Below are 20,736 nucleotides of genomic sequence, written 5' to 3'. Positions count from 1 at the left end.
CATGATGATAAATTTTCATTGATATTTTTTATAAATATTCTTTATCTATTCCAGATGTTCATACTCCGGAAAGGTAGGACCTGCCATTATACACGTGAGCCTTGACTGTTAGGTATTTTATTGACCTGTTTTGTATTTATGGTACGTTACGAGAAGTGTATATTGTTTGTAAGTGCGAGGTGGAATGCAAACAATTCTACCGTTTTTGGTGAGATTTGATTCATAAATCCCACCATAAGCGGTAGAATGTTCTCCAGTGTTGGTCTGGGAATTTTGTTTCAAAGACGGGTATGTTATCCACAGTTATCTGCGGAAGGATTTTTGTCCCTTTAGACGGTCGAAAATGGTATCCCGGAAGGAATGTGTTTTATCCTTAATGGGAGGCGTTTTAGGGTGATCATGTGGGCGTTGAATATTTTATACCACATGTTTTCTTTGATGTGTACGTTAAAGGTTCATACGTCTTTATTTTTATTATGATTTCATGTGTATTGCAACATTGTTTACGATGATATGCATGCTAATGTTTTTTGTATGATGTGTTATTTTTGGTATTGCGAAAATCATACTGAATAGACTCGGATGTTGCCATCTAGATTTGCATGCTGGTCAAGGCTCACTGTATAGAATGCTACTCTGAGTGTTATTCTTGATTAAAGAATTTCCATCTCAAATTTTTTTGGCGTTTTGACTCTTAAAAGAGAGAGAGAATAAAATAAAGTAAACATATGAACGAATATCGTGATTATTACGTTTAGTGCTGGTTATAAATAATATTTAATACCAACTGCTAAGTATTGTAAGTTGACATTTATCAGAAGTTGTAAATTCTTTCCTAAAAAAAAAAAAAAGGTTACCCTCCCTCATTTTGCAGAAGCCAAGAATGGAGAAATTTGCTTTTTGTGTTTGGTGCTTAGGCTCTGCTGGTGGTTGTTGTTGGTCACTTATTTAGATGGCGCTTGCATGCAATGTTTTTTAAGCGCTACGTTCAACTCTGTGCTTGCTAAAGCATTATACCCTCTCATGCTCGCCATTCTAAAACCCATTGCTTGCTTGCTTTTCTCGGCGCAATTGCTCGCTCGTGATTGCTCTGCGCGTTCTTGTTCTTCTGTAAAATGCTTCGGGATGGTGACTTTAAGCTGATCAATTTCCTAAGCATATCTTTGAGACTTTAAGAAATAAGATGACTCGGAAATACTTATCTTATTAAACCTCAAAAAGGATGACTGACAAACTATTGTGGAAATGCTGTTCACCCAAATTATGAGTCTGCCTTTAGCGTAAAAATTTGAATGCTAATTTTTGAGATGTCCCTTGACCAATTATTCTTTGGATTTTTCTAAATCAAGATTAACTTCAGGGTAGCATTCATGGTGGAAACTCTACTGGTAGCTGCATTTGGTGAGTGTTACGTGTTCGTGATTGTTAGTTTATTTTTACTTGAAAGATTTTTATTAACCATGAAAGCACATGCTTTTGTGCATTTTTTTTTTTCAGAGGAGATTTCAGTTTGTTTCAGTTTCCTGGTGTATGATGTCACTGGGCGGCCTGTTTCCAGTTTCGATTTTCATAAGTAATCCGAGCAATAAAACGCCCTTTGGTTCATTTCGAGGGTTTCGCTTCTTGGTAAAATAGCCGCTCATTAAAATTAGCGGAAGGGTAATTACGGCGTTGAGTTTATACCGAACCTTTTTTAGTAGTGTTCGTGCGCTTTGGCTTCGCTATTTGGAAAATAATAAGCGAGCACATTATGAGTTTTTAATGCGCTGGAATTAAAGTAATTGAAATGCGAATATCTCAGCCCAGCTTGCTTTAAATTCAATTACGGTAATTGCTTTTGCCTTCGATTTATTTATCTGAAGCGTTAAATTAATTGTTTTGCGAAATTCCAAATTAATTAAGCGCATTAAGCCTAGGAAAGGGAGGGGCGGTGGATGGGATGGGGGGGGGGAGCTTCAGACTGCGTGGCGAAATCTCGTCTCTTCATATGGCCAGGTATCGAGTTCAGGTACGAGCAGAGCGTTGTGGGATATTGGTTGTTATAGGCTGGTTATAAAAGTCAAGCAACGATCAGGGTTGTATTATGGTATATTAGTTTGGGTTATTATGCTTCAGATTAGGTTGAAGCCGGGTTTTATGAGGTTAGGTTAGTTCAGGTTATGCTTGCATTGCACAGATGTATGATGAAGATTAGTGTAGGTTAAGTTATTTGAATCTCGAGGTTTAGTCGTGGTTGGTTTGGAAGAATTCCGCCCGAAACATCACCAACGCCACATCGAAGATTCCTGGCTTCCATATCGACTTCAGGTAAGATCATCTTTGCGATTCAAACCTTCCATTCTACAAGAAGCCGAGGACAAACCGTCCATTGTCTTTTATTAATTACCTAACGGAAACAAGCAAACAAATAAATCAGGATAAGATTCCATGTTCATTTCACAGTTAATGGTAATAAGTTGATGTTGGCTAAAAATACACTAATGAAAAATTAGTCATCAAATGAAGTAATTTGTTTTAGGATGATTATGACTGCGAAAAGAGCTCTGCGACAGCAGTCGTCATCGTCATCTGTCGCTAGTATAAAAACAGCGGCACTAACAAATGTCCAATGAATCCACTCGGTTTCTCCTCCGCTTCTTAGTAGAACTGAAAGGGATTATCCCAGAACTCTTGAAGACGATGAATAATGTAAATGAAGATTTCCACCCTTGTGTGATACTTTCCCTCAAGTTTAGAATTCAGTTCGAAGTTGAAGATCACCTTGAAGATTTGACGTCGCTGTTAATGTTCAAGTCCGTATTGTTAGGAAATTGATATTATTTATTTGGATTTAATACTAAATTAAGTGTTTTTGTATATTTTTCTGTTAATAATGTCATAGAAAGTATACACAGTAATTTCCCTTAGGCATTAAATTAGTTGACCACGAGCGATCTCTGTTCGGTTTGAGGTTTGAGTAAGCCGGCCTGCTTATGAATTGTTCAGTTGTACTGATCTCGCCTTTAATCTGTATAATTTTCTCACTTGTAGCAGGGAGGGGGTGACTGGAACATCGAGACACTGCGTTTGTGATGGCTTGTACCACAGCTTGATAAGGAAGTTCTTTCTGAAAAATACAGCGTAAGTGACTTTATTTTGTTATTAATTTAAAATGAAATCCTCCATAAATGGATCTTGTTTGTTTATGATTGATAATTTGCAGCTTATCTTTAAAATTATACAAATGTTATTTCATGATATCAGTTGATTATCTCCAGCATGGAGACCGTGTTCACATTTCAGTTTCTTTGCATGTCTGTTTGTCTGACCATTATCTTATATTTTATTGATCAAAGAACTACTGAGTGGATTGTGATGAAATTTTGAGGGAAGCTTTGCAGTAGGTTGGTAATCGATCTGTGAAACTTTGACCTCGATCTGATCTTTTTGTACGTATATGCATAGGCTTAAAAGATTTTGTTGGAAGATGAATCCATTTGGTATATCATGTTGAAAAATCACAATTATTCATATATACATATATATAAATATATGTGCATAAATCATATATATATATATATATATATATATATATATATATATATATATATATATATATATATATATATATATATATATATATATATATATATATATATATATATATATATATATATATATATATATATATATATATATATATATATATATATATATATATATATATATATATATATATATATATATATATATATATATATACTGTATATATATAAAAGTGAATGATTGGTTATTTGTTTGGATTCCATATAAATTCAAACCGCTTGACAGACCCAGACAAAATTTTGCACATGTCCTCTGTGTCACCCGAGGAAGGTTTATAACTCAAAGTCAAACCCCTACCCCTGACAGACACACAACACCGACAAAACAAATGAAATTTTCGTTTTTACGGTACTTTTGTCTTCAGTGCGTTATGGGTTAATTCTCATTTTTCACCTGATGCTCCACCTTTTCTTCCGAACGCTGTCAGATGTATGATTAACCTACAACAGTAAATCCAAATCCCCTATAACATCAATTTTTATCAGAATTTACGTGAATTTTGATCACAATTTATGAGAATTATTAATATAATTGTTTATTACCGTGTCCCAGTGATTACTAATGCGTCTGAGAATGGTAGTTTTTGGTCTATGCAGTGTTCTGTGGTGAAATTCTGCGCGGATTTTTCTATAAAGATATCTTTAGTGTGTGTGTGTATCTCGTTTATTGTTTATTGCGATGAAAATGTCGTCAATATATCTTGCATAGATTTCGGGTTTTTCATGGATACTGAATGGTGCCCTCTAAATTGGCCATGTACGTGTTCGCCATAAGAACGCCTGGGGCCGAACTCATTGCTACGTCATCTACTTAGCAGAATAATTCTCCTGTGTGGGAGTAAAATAGTGCTGCTTTTGTGCATGCTTCGAGCTTGCTCCTTATGGTCTTTTCTTGGATTTGTGGTGGGGCTGCTTGTTAACGGTACATGTGACTGAGGATTATGTTTATGGTGGTGTCTACTGGCATGTTAGTAAACAAGCTTTCGACGTCCATTGATGCAATTTTTTCGGTTGGGTTTTTAGTTTTCAAGACGTCGTTGAGTTCTGTAGCTGATCTTAGTATTTCATCGATATGTATGGAGTGATTATGTCGTTCAGATGAGTAGAGTGAGGGTGATTATATTACATAATGCTCTCAGTCCTATCAAGTGGGTTTGCTTAAACTTGAACCACACTAATTAAGTTGGTGCCCTCCCCATCGGGGTAGGATAGGGAGTGGACACTTGCGAGTTAGCTCCCACTAATGTCATTGGTAGAGGGTTGGACTGCATGAGAGGCTAATGGCTTCTCTTTTACATTCCAGACAGTCTTTCACTTAGTTGCATGAAAAAGAATAAAAAGAAAATTAAATAAAATCCCCTTTTTGTAGAGCAAAAATATAGACACTTGTACCCCGTATCTCATGGCCTCTAGACACAGTTGATGACCGGGACATCAGGGTGGACAGAGTAGTGATGATAACGCAGTATGTGCTTTTATGCACACAGGTGTCGACTTTTGTTCGCTGTATGAATTTCTCTCTCATTTGGCTGGGAGTTTTGTAAGGAAGCCCATTAGTCCGAAATGGAGCTGATTATTACTAGTAATAAAAGTGGATAGAAGCCGTTATATGAAGGCTTCGCATACGACGTCAACAGGAAAAAAATAGGAACATATATACTGGAGGTGTGAATTACGGGTTTTGCGCAGTGCCAATATAATTACAAGTGATAAGTTTTTGAAAAACTCTCCAACAGTCATTCACATCCGCCCGATGAAGCTCGTATCAGTGCTGTGAAAGCAAATGAAAATATGAAATAAAGCTCACTTAACTCTGATGAAGCCACATCTTCAATGATTAATCACTGTACTTGTGATTTACCTCTAGGCGTATGCGGTGCTTTGCCCTAAAAAGAATCGCCAGCACGCAGTTTAAGGCGTGAAAGAGTGCGTGCAAGTGCAAATGAAGACTTAACTGTAACTACAAGAGATGATAATTTTTTATTGTATAAGTTAGAAAGTGTCCATCCTTTGATACTGAAATGTGGAATGTCTGCAACAGAACTGAATCGGATTTACCAAGAACTAATCATTCCCTGGAAGGATAACACCAGGTCCTTAATAAGAGTTGCAATAACTCACCCAGTTCGCAAAAAACTTGTGAAAAAATCAAAGATGAGCAGGCAAATACCGAAGTGATTCACGAACAGTTGGCCTTTGGCGCAAATGCTGCAAGAATTAAGAAATGCAGTCGGATAAATGAACGAATACAAAAAATTCATGCCACTTACAGTAAAGATGAAGGTCTGTCTTATATAAGGTCAGTCGCGCATAATTTGTAGCTTTGTTAAAGTTCCTTAAATATAAATGATATGACACTTAAGCAGAATACAGTACTGTTTTTTTTTGTGAAAATATGTGACATAATTTTTCCAGCAAAATGCTAGCTTCTTTTTTTTAATAGACTGTAAGTGAAGAACATTTACTATAATTTCCTTCTCTATCCTTAGTTGACATATATGTACATATACCTATTTTTTTTTTTTACTATATGCAATACAATATTAGAAAATATTTGTCTATTAGGCATTATGTCTGTTAGACGTTTTGTCCATTAAACATTTTGTCTTCAGGTATTTTGTCCTTAGGCATTTTGTCTTTAGGCATTCGGTCCGCACACAATCTGTTCAGTAGATACAGTTGAAATCTGGTTGTTATTATTATTATTATTATTATTATTATTATTATTATTATTATTATTATTTATTTATTTATTTATTTTATTTTTGTGCGTATTTGACTTGGTGGCATCCTGCCTCCTGAAGAGTCCATCACTTTTCCTTACAATGTGCGCTGTTTCTAGTAGCACACTCTTCTGCATGAGTCCTATTTTCATGTTTATTCCGGGAAATATAGGGTAAATTGTGTATTTGTTCTTAATATTTTATTTTTCTATATTTAGTCTAAATTGTTCGCTGTATAATGTTTTCCGTTCTTTACCTATAGACAGATTTGACAGTCTTCCAGAGCGAGAGTCTTTTACCTTGGAATATAAAATTTGGCTGCAGGTCACACGCCCTCCTCTGTTTCCAGAAAATGGCCGACTTGGGATTAATAAATTGCTCTTTATATCGTCTTAGTGGTGTTTTTTCTTCTTCAAATGTATCATGAATGTCTTAGCATTTTATTTTTCTGAACTGTGTACACAGTACCATTAACTTCCCATCAAAGTTCCATAGTACACTCAGTAAAGAAATGGCTCAATTCTCTAAAAATTTAATGATATATCGTTCGTGAACATTGTTATTCTTCAGCGCCAACCAAAAGCTATTACTCTTCCTTAAGTGAATGACAGCATTTTGTAGCTGCTGTTTACAATCAAATCTTTTCCTTAATTGCTCAAAGTCAACCCATTCGTTGTTGTTGCTAAAACAGTTGATTTCGAGCAGATTTATATTTCAATGTCTACCTTTCATCTTGACCATGGAACACAATGGCTGAAGTAGAAGCTACAGAGTGATAGATTTGTGGCATTAATTTCCTCAGTCCCTGCGGCCAGGTGAGGGCTTAAAATGGATTGTTACCCCTTGTCCCCCTCCATTTTTTTTAGAAAGCTATAGACACACTAATGGAAAAAAGAGAGAGAAACGATATTAGGCAGGAAATTTCAAACTTTTGGCAGTAATTTAAGGAAAATTTAAGAGGTAAGACCCGCTTAAAGTCTTTTTGTGACGTGTAAAAATTTTTTTAAAGTATTTTTTCGAGGTATTTATGATGCGTAGAGACGAGGAACATCATGCTAAAACACATGTACGTTTTAAGTTTTCCGATAATGTTTAATTTTTAACGCTAATCTTTCATTTCTGTCAGAGGAATATTTGAAATGAGGATCAGAGAGCAATTATCATGAAGTTGTCCTAATTGAAATCGAATCCCATTTAATCTCCTGGTCTTATAGGAGCATTGAGGTATGTTGGACAGTTGTGCAGCATTGCTGTTTTTGCATATTCTATTCTATTTATATAATGTTAAGTGTATCCCTACCGTCAAAAATGTCTGTAGGGTAAGGTAGGGTCGAAACGGGAAGTCCCAACCCAAGGGACTTAACATACCTTTCCTATGCTTGGACCGAGATACATTCATTTTTTTCGTGTAGGGGGTTACTGGCGTCATTTCACCTCATGTGGTTCACCGTAGACTAATATTACTAAAGGTTATTTGCAGCATACCTTCAGCCTCTAACAGCATCCACATTTTAGCCTTTGCCTTCATATCGTTTCCTTTCTCCAGTCTTGCTGTCAAACACGTGAACGGTTTGATGGCAACAGTTCTTTGTCGAACTTTGAAACTTGAAAAACTAGAAATTAGAGAAGAAATATATTTAATAAATCCACATGAAGTTTCCGAGCGTCTTGCTCCTTCTTCAGGGTGGAGACACTGAAGAGGGAGCATGACGGAAGTTAGGTATTGTACATAAGGCCTCACAAATTTATAGGTGATAAAATCAATATAACAGTGATAGAATGCTGTTTTTTTGGTGTGGATGTCTGCTTATGCCAGAGATTTATCTCTTTTAGATAGAATGGTTCATGGTGGTAGGTTTCTGTTTCCTAACATCAGCAGTGATGACTTGAATCATCAACGGATGATCTCTTGTTTGTCAATTTTTTATTAGTGTTATTTTAAAAGAGATCTTTCACATCATGGTCCCTGGTACTATTTTCCTGCCAAGACAAACCAGATCTGCTGAACAGGAGTACCAATATGCAGTAGGCTAAATATGCCTCGCTGTTGCACTTCTCAGTTCCAGAGGTACTGTACTTTATTTCTGACACCGTTGGAATTTGGAAGTTTCTCCCTGAGGATATTGTGCAGTTGGAATTTCAAAAGTTCAAGCGAAGATCCAAAGCATTACTACCCTAAAACAGTTCTCCATGTATTTTGATAATTTACTTACTTTTTATCTTTATTTGTTAATTTAATTGATTTTTTCTTTTCTAATAACTGCTCTCGTCTTTCTGCATTTCCTATTGCCCCTCTGTTAATTCGTTCAAATGAACACCATATTCTTTGGAAGCTTGAATTTCAAGTCAGTGGCCTCTGTGGGCTCGTTCCACATGAATAGGATTCGTGTTCTGAATTATATATATTGATAATAATTCTCAAAATTTAATTTTTGCTAACCCATAACTTACGGATTTCACCCACTTCCACCTTTAGATCCTTGTATTTCATTTCATTTAGTGTTTGGATCTCATTATCTTGCTGTCCAACTTCCTCATTTTACCGTCTTCAGCGCCGAATGACCGAAAGTGTCCCAGTGCTTGGCTTGACAGCCTGAATTTCACTCTGCATAATACGGACCATTGGTGAGAAGGGGTTGGGCGGTGGTGGACCAAAGGAGTTCTAGTTATGGAGTGTATTGCCCGTGGACTAGCGTTGCTGCCCACAGATGTGCACATGGACATATACTGTGGTTTGTATATAAAGAATATATTTACTTTTCTTTTTCCACAACGGGTATTCTAGTCATTGGAAGGTTGCCATGAATATATAATAATAATAATTCACTGGTAAACACAATTTTTCTGGCATGGGGTTTTCGACCGAATTCCAGTTAATGTTGGTGTGCTGAATCCAAATATGCAATCAGTTTTTGTCCATCACATCAGGTTTTCAAGATATAAGATATATATTTACGTGAATTGGCAACTTTGTGCTCATAGTGAAAGAATTAGATGCAAAGATGTTCAAAGTTAGATATACCTTAGTTTAACCAGACCACTGAGCTGATTAACAGCCCTCCTAGGGCTGGCCCGAAGGATTAGATTTATTTTATGTGGCTAAAAACCAATTGGTTACCTAGCAGCGGGACCTACAGCTGATTGTGGAATCCGAACCACATTATAACGAGAAATGAATTTCTATCATCAGAAATAAATTTCTCTAATTCTTCATTGGCCGGTTGGAGATTCGAACGTGGGCCCAGCAGAGTGCTAACCGAGAACGATACCAACCCTTCCAATGAGGAAGTGCAAAGATGTACTGAATATTTATTGTTTATGATTAACTCACAGCTACATGAACTTCTTTTTTTTCGACATTCTGTCATGCACAACATCTGGAACATCCCTCTTCAAGCTCCAAAAGTAGTCGGCCATCATATTGCAGTCCCATCTGCCTTGGTAGCGATCTTCTATAATTTTAATGTCTTGATGAAAGCGTTCACCTTGTTCTTCACTGACACCACCCAGGTTCTCGGGAAAATTATTCAAATGGCTGTGTAAGTAGTGCAACTTGCTCATATTTTGTGTAACCTCCTTGCTGACCCAGCAAAAAGTTCACCATTTTCAAATCTGCACAGATTAACCATTCATGTACATGATATTGCAACCTCTCCAGAACAATCTTGATGCTGGCATGTTCTTCTTTCATGTTTACCGAGTGTCCTTCTGGAATAGAACCAAACTTGTTTCCGATATGAAGCAAAACACATTTCAAGCTCCTTTTGGAACTGTCAATAAAAAGTCTCCAGTCAGTTGGATCATATGCATGTATCCCCATGGCAAGCAGAAGGCCTTCAACATCACTACAGTACACAAGTTGAGCATCAGACTTAAAATACTTCCGCAGTTCTGCATCTCTGTTACGATAAAAAGAAACACTAGTGCCATGTTCTAGCATTCTTTTGTTCTTTCAACCTGAAAGCTAACAATTCAGCAGACATCTTTGGCAAATACAAATCTCTTACCAGATCAATTAATTCAGCTTGAGTAAACAGAGAAGGCGTATCACAATCTTCATCAGATTGCAGAAAAACATCAGCCTGTTCACCTCCATCCGTTTTAGTTGTTGGACTGATGCCGTCGTCATCAATCTCAGGCATTCCAGCAAATACTGATACAGGTATTTCATCACAATGTGCAACTGGTCGAATGGCAGAAGGGATATCTGGATATTTCAAGAGATGCTTGGTTTTCTTATTGAAACCTTTCACATTGACAAGACAGAAGTAGCAGTTATTAATCAGCTCAGTGGTCTGGTAAAACTAAGGTATACTTAACTTTAGTTATCAAAATGGTTTGTCGGTTCCCTCCAAACCATTGGCGCACCAAACTTGAGCTTAGCACTCTTTCCTTGAGTCTATGATCGCAATGTTTCAACACGTTTTGCATACTGTTAGGAGCCCATCTTTTGTCCAGGTCTCCAAGATGTACCTTAAAGTAGGCAAGGTACATTTTCTTGACAGAAGAAGTTATGTTGCGCCTTTGATCCTTTAAAGTGTAGTTTCCACAGATGTAACAAAATACATTTGGGTTATTACAGCACTTTCTTCTTTGCGATGTTGTAGCCATAGCTGCGTTCATTCTAACTGCTAAATAATCACGATCTGCAAAGAAGAAACACAATTATGTAGGTCATAACTATCAACATGATTACTTTGGTCTACACATTTATAGAAACTGTTGTCACGTAAAGTAGTACAACATGTTGATATAAAATTAGTAAACATATATAACCTGTTCCCCCAATAAACAAAATAAAAGCTATCTAAAAATAACAAACAGGATGTATATATAAGAAAAACGAAAACTCGACGCAAAAGAATCACAACATTGAGCGACCCTAACCTTTCGCACTGCAGCTCAAAAATCAACTGTCTCACATTTTCTTTGGCGAGGCGAAGGAAAATAAAAACATGCCAGATTTTGCCAGAAAAATACCTCTGCATATCCCTAACGATAAGAAGTAAAAAATTATACGTATATAAGGACCAAATCAAAGCCCTTCAAAAGAAGGCATCGTGCTTACCCCATATGAAAAATGGGAAAAAGCACGTTAAACGAAGAAGAAGGACGCGTAAAAACATATTAAGCAGCTTGCAATAAATGAGGAAGAGTGAAAAGATATTTGCGGAAAATTACAGAAAATGGGGTATGGTGATAGCGTAAAAATGTGATGTGATTGAGCAATTCTGAGACCAGATTTGGATTAAGCACCCCAAAATTAGGCTAGAAAAGTTATAACTTTCTGTGCCAGAAATTTTTTTGTTTTTATTTGTTGGCCAGTTTAATGGATGGGTAATAATAATAAGTATCCTCAATTCATGTGGTCGTTGTTTTTCTGTGGAGGCAGAATACCAGCATCTCAGTCGTTTTGGAGTTGGCGAGTGTTTTAATCGTACAGTATACTAGTTCGAGTTTTAGTTTTCGGAAAACAAAACTATTGTACCGGCTCTGTCTGTCCGTTCTTTTCCTGTTCCCCCTCAGATCTTAAAAACTACTGAGGCTAGAGGGCTGGAAATTGGTATGTTGATCATCGAGCCTCCAATCATCAAATATATATCAAGTTGCAGCCCTCTAGCCTCAGTAGTTTTTATTTTATTTAAGGCTGAAGTTAGTCATAATCGTGCTTCTGGCAACGATTTAGGATAGGCCACCACCGGGCCGTGGTTAAATTTGATGTGCTGCGGCTCATACAGCATTATACCGAGACCACCTAAAGACAGATCTATTTTTGGTGGCCTTGGTTATACGCTGTACAGAAAACTCGATTGGGCCGAAGAAACTTCGGCGCATTTTTTACATGTTTTATTTTGTTAATATCAGAGTAACTTGAACTTTAATGAAGGTTTTGTTGATGCTTTCATAAGCCTTTGAAGCTTATTTTAACTCGAGACATCAGTATCTAAACGCTTAATTTCACAGGCATCACCAGTATTTGAAGTTAAACTCGCGCAGTGCTGGAATTATTTGTAGTTTTGGAAACCCATTTAATGATACAATTAACACCAGCCTTTTGCGGCTCCCATGTCATCTGTTGTGGAAATAACTGTAGTTTCCATTTGCCTCTCAGATACAAAATGGTCAGAGTTTACTCTCTCCTTCTCTCTTGCTTTATTAATATAACAAGTGACGTCATACATTAAAAGTTCTTTCATTAACTCCACGTACTTAATATGGGACCACACCCGCCTTTCCCAGCCCCAAGCTCGCTCTCTCTCTCTCTCTCTCTCTCTCTCTCTCTCTCTCTCTCTCTCTCTCTCTCTCTCATTTGGAGTAGAAGCTCCTGTTAATGATTTTTAATGGAAGCATGAAGGGAGAATCCTTATTTCTCAGCAGTTCAGAATAACGCATCGAGGTATTACAGTCAGTTGTATGAAATATGATCTCCCTTGAATAAATCCGTATGTTTACAACGGGAAATTGAGGCAAATGATACTGAAACACACATTTGTATTTTTCCTCTTTTCATCTTTGGATTCTCAAGAGCCTTGAATTACTGTTGGTTCCACAAATGCTAAGGGTTCTGTTATTGATTTTGATTGGAAAATTAAACATTTTAACGAACATGCATATATAATCATAAATATATTTGTCAGGTATCTATGGCAATCTGAAATTCGGATAACCACCTCCTTGTTTATTTTTTGAACTTTAGCTTTCAGCTAAGTCCCGTGGATTTAGATATAATAATGAGTCCAATTACATGAATAATTCTTACAGGATCCGATCTGACCAGCATTCATCACGAAAATTCATCTGTTGTACACCCTTGTTTCTTATCTTTGGGAATGTCAGGATTAACTCTGAAGCTGGTATATTGTAATACCCCTATAGCTGGGAGAAGGTAATTTTATTCCTTCCTTTTATCTTCTCAAAAAGTTTTACGCTCTAATCTTGTTTCCTACGCATAGATTTTCATCATCGCTTCTAACGCCTCGTAACGAAAGGGCGTGTGTGAAATTTCTCTGACCATGTGTGGTTCATCTAACAAAATAGGTCAGTCATGCCGTTTGAATTTTAAAATTTCTCTGTTGATCTTTCTACTGAGGAAAATTGTTTTGAACGCGTAAATGTATAAGTTATAAAGCTCTGAGGTGCATTATGCAGTAGTGTCAGCAACCGTGGTTGGAAATATTGTAGTTTTCCTTCACTTCTGTGTGAAATTAAAGTTCAAGTGGTGCTTCACTGAAGGCGTTTCTTTTATCATCATTACTTTATCATTATTATTGGTATTGATGTTATAGTTGGTGCTCTACAAACGCAGTCCTGGGCACTGTAGTTCTTCCCGCAACTTGTGCGTTTGCGTGTCTGTCCAGCCTTTTTGTCCGTGTTTTTTGTTTGTTAGTCTGTTTATCCTTATGTCTATCAGTCAATGTGTATGTCAAGCTTACTTTGCACCTCAATTCCTACATAGATTTGCTTAAAGAGAGGTCACTCGTCTGTTAGTCCATTAGTAAGTATGCCACTCTTGCCTTATCATCGTAATCCCTATTACACGGTTGAGTGGATTTCGCTCATACTAAGTACTAAGGTAAACCACCGTGCATGGATTTCCTTAAAGGGAGATCGTTCATATTTCTGTCCGTAAGCGTTCCTGTCACTCTTTACCTTGTTTTCATGGCTCACACAGTAAGGGTTTTCAGTCAAACTAGGTGCAAAAGGTATAATATGCATTGGAATGCACGAAGCGAGATCGTTCATATGGCTGGCCATCTGTCTGTTAGTCCACATGCTGGCACTCTTACCTTACACTCCTTCGTGGTTGAAAGGATTTCAGTCAGACTTGGTCTGTCTGTCTCCATTAGGGTGTCATGTCTGTAAGGCTAACCTAGCGTGCATGCTTATTTTGGCATCATAACCCTGCATAGTTCAAAGGTTTTCAGTCAAACTTGGCACAATGGTGGACCATCTAGCATAATTGTACTTGAAGGGGGTCGGCTGTTCGACTGTCCATCAAGATATTTGTGACAGTTAACGTATCCTTGTAACTCCTCTTACACTGCTGAAGAGATTTCATTCATATTTGGTACAAGGGTATACCATCAAGTAAAGTTCTATATATAGGTCGCCCGTCTGTCTGTCTGTCCGCTTTCCTTTCATATTAACTGCCATTACAACTCCTGCTACTGTAAATGGGGATTTCAATTAGTCATGGTATAAAAATAGACCATCATACATAGGTTTTATGAAGGTGGGTCGACCTTCTGATTCAGTAATCGTATTGAGTTTCGAGAAAAGTTGGGGACATGAAACGGTGCTCTCAGAATGTTTGTTGTGAAAGTACTTACCTAGAGAAACCTGGAGCTGCTAAATCGTGATTACTTCCCACATCATTAGTAGTTAGTAGTAACACAACTGCAGTGTGCTTTTCCATCCTACTACCAAACAAATAGATAAACAGAGACTTACAGATAGGTATTGGTGGGTACATAATCTGTTGAATCTTCTGAAGTCATTGTCTTGTAATTAGGAAAACCCTCTTACTAAATGGTCACGTAGCCTTTACAAATCATTTATCACGTAACAGAATATTTGTTCTCCGTGTACAGATATGAATAACATAAAAGCTGACAATTAGTGTTACGCCCTAAAAATATTAATGTAATTCCTCGTAGCCCAACTCTCTCTCTCTCTCTCTCTCTCTCTCTCTCTCTCTCTCTCTCTCTCTCTCTCTCTCTCTCTCTCTCTCTCTCTCTCTCTCAGTATATTTGATATCTCTTATTGAAGCGGTTCCTCCGCCATGATTTTATTATCAGTATCTTCCTTTTATGATTGTTCTAGCTTGCAACTGATATCAGTGTTTCAGAAGGGAGACGGATTTTCTTCTTCGAGAAACCGAAGGACCTTGAATGGGCTTCGTTAGGGTTCTCAGGTGAGATGGAAGGGAGGAGATGCTGTCTCTAATGGGTAGTAGATCATTACGAATTCATAAATTTATGTTTGTGAAATTACGAATATTGTCTTGAGAAATCTTATGTGATGCTGAAGTCTGTTTTTTTTTTTTAATGTGCCTAAGAATGTCTGAGTGGTCCTAACGAATTGTCTGTTAAGTTAGGTGCTGAAGAGAAAAAGTTTTTTCGCCTTTCCTTTCTCATTCGTAAGTGGTTCTATGGTTTAGTATTCTAATGAAGGAAGGCGAGAGACGAAGGAGCCGTCAAAAACCTATTTAAAAATGGGTGCTGTGTAAATTGGGATGACCCAAATTTCAAACTGAAATATTCTCATGTGATTTTGCTGGATACTAGTGGCGATTCCCCTTGCAGAAGTGGCTATTGACGTGATAGGAATTGTGTGGAGCTCTGATAATGTACTTCAGAATTATGATTTATAATCCTTGTCTTACAATATGACGTCACCAATAACATGTCGTCTTCCGTGTATGTCCTTTCTTTTCTTTTCCATGGGGCCCCTTCGTTTGAGGATTTTTCATTGAAATGTTTTTCATTAGCATATAATGGCTTGGAAATGTTAATCAGTGTCTTTATTCATAAAGGCTTCGTGGTACAGTAATCGACAGTTAAAGAGAAAGGTCTTGAATTTTTCGGTTTTGGACAGTGAGAACTTCAAATCTACTGTATATTTGCTTTAATAGATGTCTTAATAATTTATTTTTATTTGGATGACATCCCCAGACTTGGAATTAGCACCCGAGTTTGTATATTTGTTAACAGGAAGGAAAGTAGTCGAATTATTTTGCGATTAAGAACAAAAAGGTTTGCCACAGCTTATTGCATCTGGAAAGTTTCCCTTCATTTTCAGTGTAAGCTGTTCCTATCCGTTTTCCTTGTTTATCCCATTTTGCTCGACTCTTGACGAATCCCGAAAGTAAGTGAAAGCTTGGAGTCTGGCGACTAATTCATATTCTCTTCTGCTTATTGTTTACTCTTTGAGCTTTTTTTTTCTACGTTTGGCTTGGTTTTCCAACTTTTTTTGGGGGGGGTTACGGATGCTCGAATCCTATGTTCATTCGTGGCCTTTTATGTATTGTATATATGCACTATACGTTCAAACACTTATTACTACTTGAAAAAGAAGCTCGATACATGTGTACATAAAACTGCTATCATTACCACTGTGATGACTTTCGAAATTGTTACGACTGTCAAGTATAACACACTCTCTCTCTCTCTCTCTCTCTCTCTCTCTCTCTCTCTCTCTCTCTCTCTCTGCAGGACACTTGGAATGGATCATTATTAATAATAGTTACTGCTGTTCAGCATGAACGGAGCTAAATCATTTAAAATATTGTTAGTTGCTCTTAGTCATTGAGTGGTACATTGCATATTGTAATGGTCAGCTCTCTACTACACAAGTAAACGTATCAAACACCCAGTTTCAATATTCACCATACCAGCGACGAAATCCACAGTGGGTGGAATCAGTCGTACAACTACCACAGTGTGTAAAGTGATTCAAGGGGGGCAAAAAAAAAAAAAAACTTAATAATACAAAAATCTTCAGATCGAAGTGACACCTGAACCTCTTAATACAGAAATTAGATTAATAGCGAGTACCCTTAACAAAACCAAAAAACACACACACACTATTAAAGATTGAGGGCAAAACACTTGTACTAAAAAGGGGGCCCAGAAAGTAGGAGAGGGTCAAAAAGAAACAGAATAGCCTAACAATTTACAGGGTGACTTAACTAAACAAATAAAAGCTTCAATAATACGCTAAGATCTCCTTAAGGCGGGAATAATCAACCTCCACGTCACGCCGTTATACCAGGTAGGTTGAGCAAATATAAGGCCCAAATAAGCACAGGTGGTACCAAAATCGACATCCACCTTACCGGGTATCAGAGAGTACCCTGTAGCAGTTTTACTGATCCAGGGGTGTTGCTGATTGAGTCGTAACTCCTCCAAGTGCAGGGTTAATTGCAAGGATAGATTAATCCTATTGCTTGCTGTAATCCACAAGGCGTCCAGTGCAACAGCAACAAGAAGTAATAACTGCACTAGTCAATTCCAGACTCAGGCAATCACAGCAACCTCTCTCAACGGCTCAGAAGCAGACTGTTTTGGCCGTGACGACACACCAAAACGTAAGGAGTCGGGGCTATGGCGACGTCTCTCAAAAAAAAAAAAAAAAAAAGAGAGAGAGAGAGAGAGAGAGAGAGAGAGAGAGAGAGAGAGAGAGAGAGAGAGAGAGAGAGAGAGACTGAGACTATTACTCGATAACTATCAAGGGGCCTTTGAGGAGGATAACAAAATTCATACAAATGTCCGGTAAAGCAGCTTAGTACAGAATGAACAAGATGCACTTCCGTTTACGTAAAGATAAAAAAGGCAAAAGGAACAACATATTGACAGTATCCATCCACGCGTGTGTATCTATTTATTTACTCCTTTTGGTGTTATATAAGTAGGCTATAGACATCATACTTGCTCTGCCTTTTCCTACTCCTTTTGGTGTTATATAAGTAGGCTATAAACATCAAACTTGCTCTGCCTTTTCCTTCGGGCTCAAAGTGGCAATTTCGTATGCGACTAATTTTCGTCTTTGATGTTTTGAAGTTGAATAATTAATGTCGGTAACCATGTTGTTGTTGAAGTCTTTCGGCCGCCGTATTTTGTAGATAGTAACGTCACAATCACCCTTCCTCTAGGTGTCGCGGCAGCTGGTTCCCTTATTTTACATGTGTTAATCATAATTTGTTTTATGCAGGCGAGTTTCAGTCCCCGAGTTAATGATTTCTAGCCTTTTTAAATTTTTATTACTAATATATATACAGTAATATATATACACATACAGTATATACATACATTATGTATATATATATACAGATATAGTATGTATATATATACGTGTATATATATATGTATGTATACAGTATTTATATATACATATATATAGCCTATATATACACAGTATATTTTATATATATGTATATATTAATCGAGCTTGATTAATCCATGTAGGCATGAAGAACGTTACTTCGAAGACTTGCACACATGTTCATGTTAGTTGTTTCTTTTCACGGATTAGTGTTTCGCACAAAGTTTCTCCATAAACTGTACAAGCTTGTTTCCTCCTTAATGAAATGAGGTCAAATCCTGGCATGTCATGGTATCTGTATTGCCCAGAGAAGTTCATTTCATGTTTCTCAATTAAGACTAAAAAAAACTCATATCTGTTTTCGTTTCATGCTCAGGTCATTAAATTCACTACAGTATTCGTGTTTATTAGTTTTCTGCAGACAGAGTTATAGGAATAGTTTTCGCTCAATCTTGTGCCGTCTCTGTCCATCACCGAGTCTGTCACTTTTCTTGTCATAGCAACTCCTCCTAGAAAGTTCAAAGTTTTTTTTTCAGTCAGACTTAGTTCAAAGCTAGACGATCATTATCATTGCACGTCTGTATAGTATTTATTACCGTGGTGGTGGTATTTTTAGTTTGTATTCCAGTGAAATCCGTCAGTAATCTTTTGTGATATTTTGTGAGCAAACATATCGCTTACTATTTAAGGGCTACTGAATTTTTTAATACTTCAGTTCACTGAAGAGCCATAAAAAAAACCTGTCATTTATTAATTCTCTGACGAGAGATGCTTAAAGCTGGAAGCTGAAATAGCTATTTTGATTGAAAAATATTTAATCATCTCACTCTGTTTTTCTTGTACCGCCACAATATCTGATCGACAGTTACACTCTCTCTCTCTCTCTCATTAATATGGTACAAACGTGTACGTACACCCATTTTTGGAGCACCTGTTTTCCTCAGTAACTCTTATTATTGATCCTTCCCCCTCTCGATCTGTGTATTATTGCTAAATGAAGATACGCGTACTTCAGAAGGAAAAGGGATTGTCTTTTGCAATTGGCTAATTTCCCAAAGAGAGCCAAAGTGCATTGATTTGATTACACCAAGGGTCTGGGCTGAGATACAGTAGAAGGGGAGATCTGATGACCTTAACGGCCGGTAGTTTTGTAGATTTTCGCAAGGGATTATGACTATCGGGGCAGATATTCTTTGCATCTCAGGTAGAGCTTTGTATATTCTCCCAAAGTGTTGTGCTTGGGCAAAGTATTTAACTTGTTTGTGTACTATCGGCAAGAAAAGTGATTATACTGTTTCCTTAACTCTTCGGACACATTGCTCAATAATACGGCATCTGGCAACTTTAGAAAGGGGCGAGGCTTCAAAGGCTTATTGCGTTTATTTGCTTGACTTTCTATAACTTTCAATCACATTCTACAATTCTGAAATCATTGATAGCTGATTGCAGTAGTAAGCTTTACAGTATTCGTTCGGGTTGTATTTGTAGCGACAGTTCTGAACAAAATATCAGTTATTTTTCTGCAAAACCTACCGAGTAAGCTTACTCAAATGAAATTATGACGCCACGATGAACAAAATGCACACATAATAGGAAACACAGTCTTGCGTAGTGAAATGAAGAGTTAAAATTTGCGCAGTATCCAATGAAAATCGTGTGGAACAATATAGGAATGAATGCAGTGTTATGAAAAAGAGAGAGAGAGAGAGAGTCTGCTGTTGTGCAATCCTAGGCCTATTTATAGAGCTGCTGCGTTCGTTACATTTTCTTTCAGAGATTGAGTGATACTATATTTGTGTAGTATGCTTTAGGAGAGAGAGAGAGAGAGAGAGAGAGAGAGAGAGAGAGAGAGAGAGAGAGAGAGAGAGAGAGAAACTATAGTATTGGTGGTGGGCTTAAGAAGCGAAGAGGGATGGAGGGAGATGGGTCGGTGCACAGATTCCTGGGATAGTGGGTGATGAGGGTTACCAAGATCATGCTTACCATACCGCATAAATTTTTCTGGTGACCTTGGTATTCAAATTTTCTAACAATTTCATACCTTAATCTTGCGTTGATTCGACAAATACATTAACATTAAAAGACAGCCAAAGCCAGCCAAAGCAAGGTTGAGAAATTCAGCCATAGGCTGCTGTCGTTTTGCTTTCTTGATATAGTCTCTATATATTTACTTTTAAAAGTTTTCATAACAAAACTTCCAGGAAAAGTCTGTTGGGTAAAAATACCTGTTAACACAAAAATCATGATCTACGTCACAGACAATGAGTTTTATATCCTGCAGAAAAAATAGACAAAAACGAATTTATTAAGATATCTTTAGCTTCCCGGCAAACAACGCAGCCGTGTTAACCGTATGGTCTAACTGAACATTTTGGGGTGGGAGTGTAGCCAGTAATTTAAGTTGACAGACCACAGTTACCTTGATAAAGATTTAGGCTACTTTTTATGACTGCAGCTTTTTAAGATGGAAAGACGAAAATAAGAAATAAAGTGGAAATTCCTCGGATTTAGAGGGAACTCGACCGAAAAGTATCCATGAAAACACAGTCATTCATTTAATAAAGACCGAGACTTATGCTCACACTTCAATTCTTAAATCGTCTTTA

General features: G+C 37.2%; 1 long non-coding RNA gene across 1 annotated transcript in view; it reads left to right on the top strand.

Moving 5' to 3' along the window:
- Positions 1-20,736, top strand: part of LOC136855135 (uncharacterized) — a 65,998-nt gene that overhangs the window by 27,775 nt on the left and 17,487 nt on the right. The window contains exon 2 of the long non-coding RNA XR_010857920.1: positions 55-3,120. This is a non-coding gene — a long non-coding RNA (uncharacterized lncRNA). The remainder of the gene's footprint in view (positions 1-54; positions 3,121-20,736) is intronic.

The sequence above is a fragment of the Macrobrachium rosenbergii genome, chromosome 30 (genome assembly GCF_040412425.1).
Source record: "Macrobrachium rosenbergii isolate ZJJX-2024 chromosome 30, ASM4041242v1, whole genome shotgun sequence".
Taxonomy (NCBI): domain Eukaryota; kingdom Metazoa; phylum Arthropoda; class Malacostraca; order Decapoda; family Palaemonidae; genus Macrobrachium; species Macrobrachium rosenbergii.
Note: the sequence above shows the minus strand (reverse complement) of the source record. Positions and strands in the feature narration are given on the sequence as shown.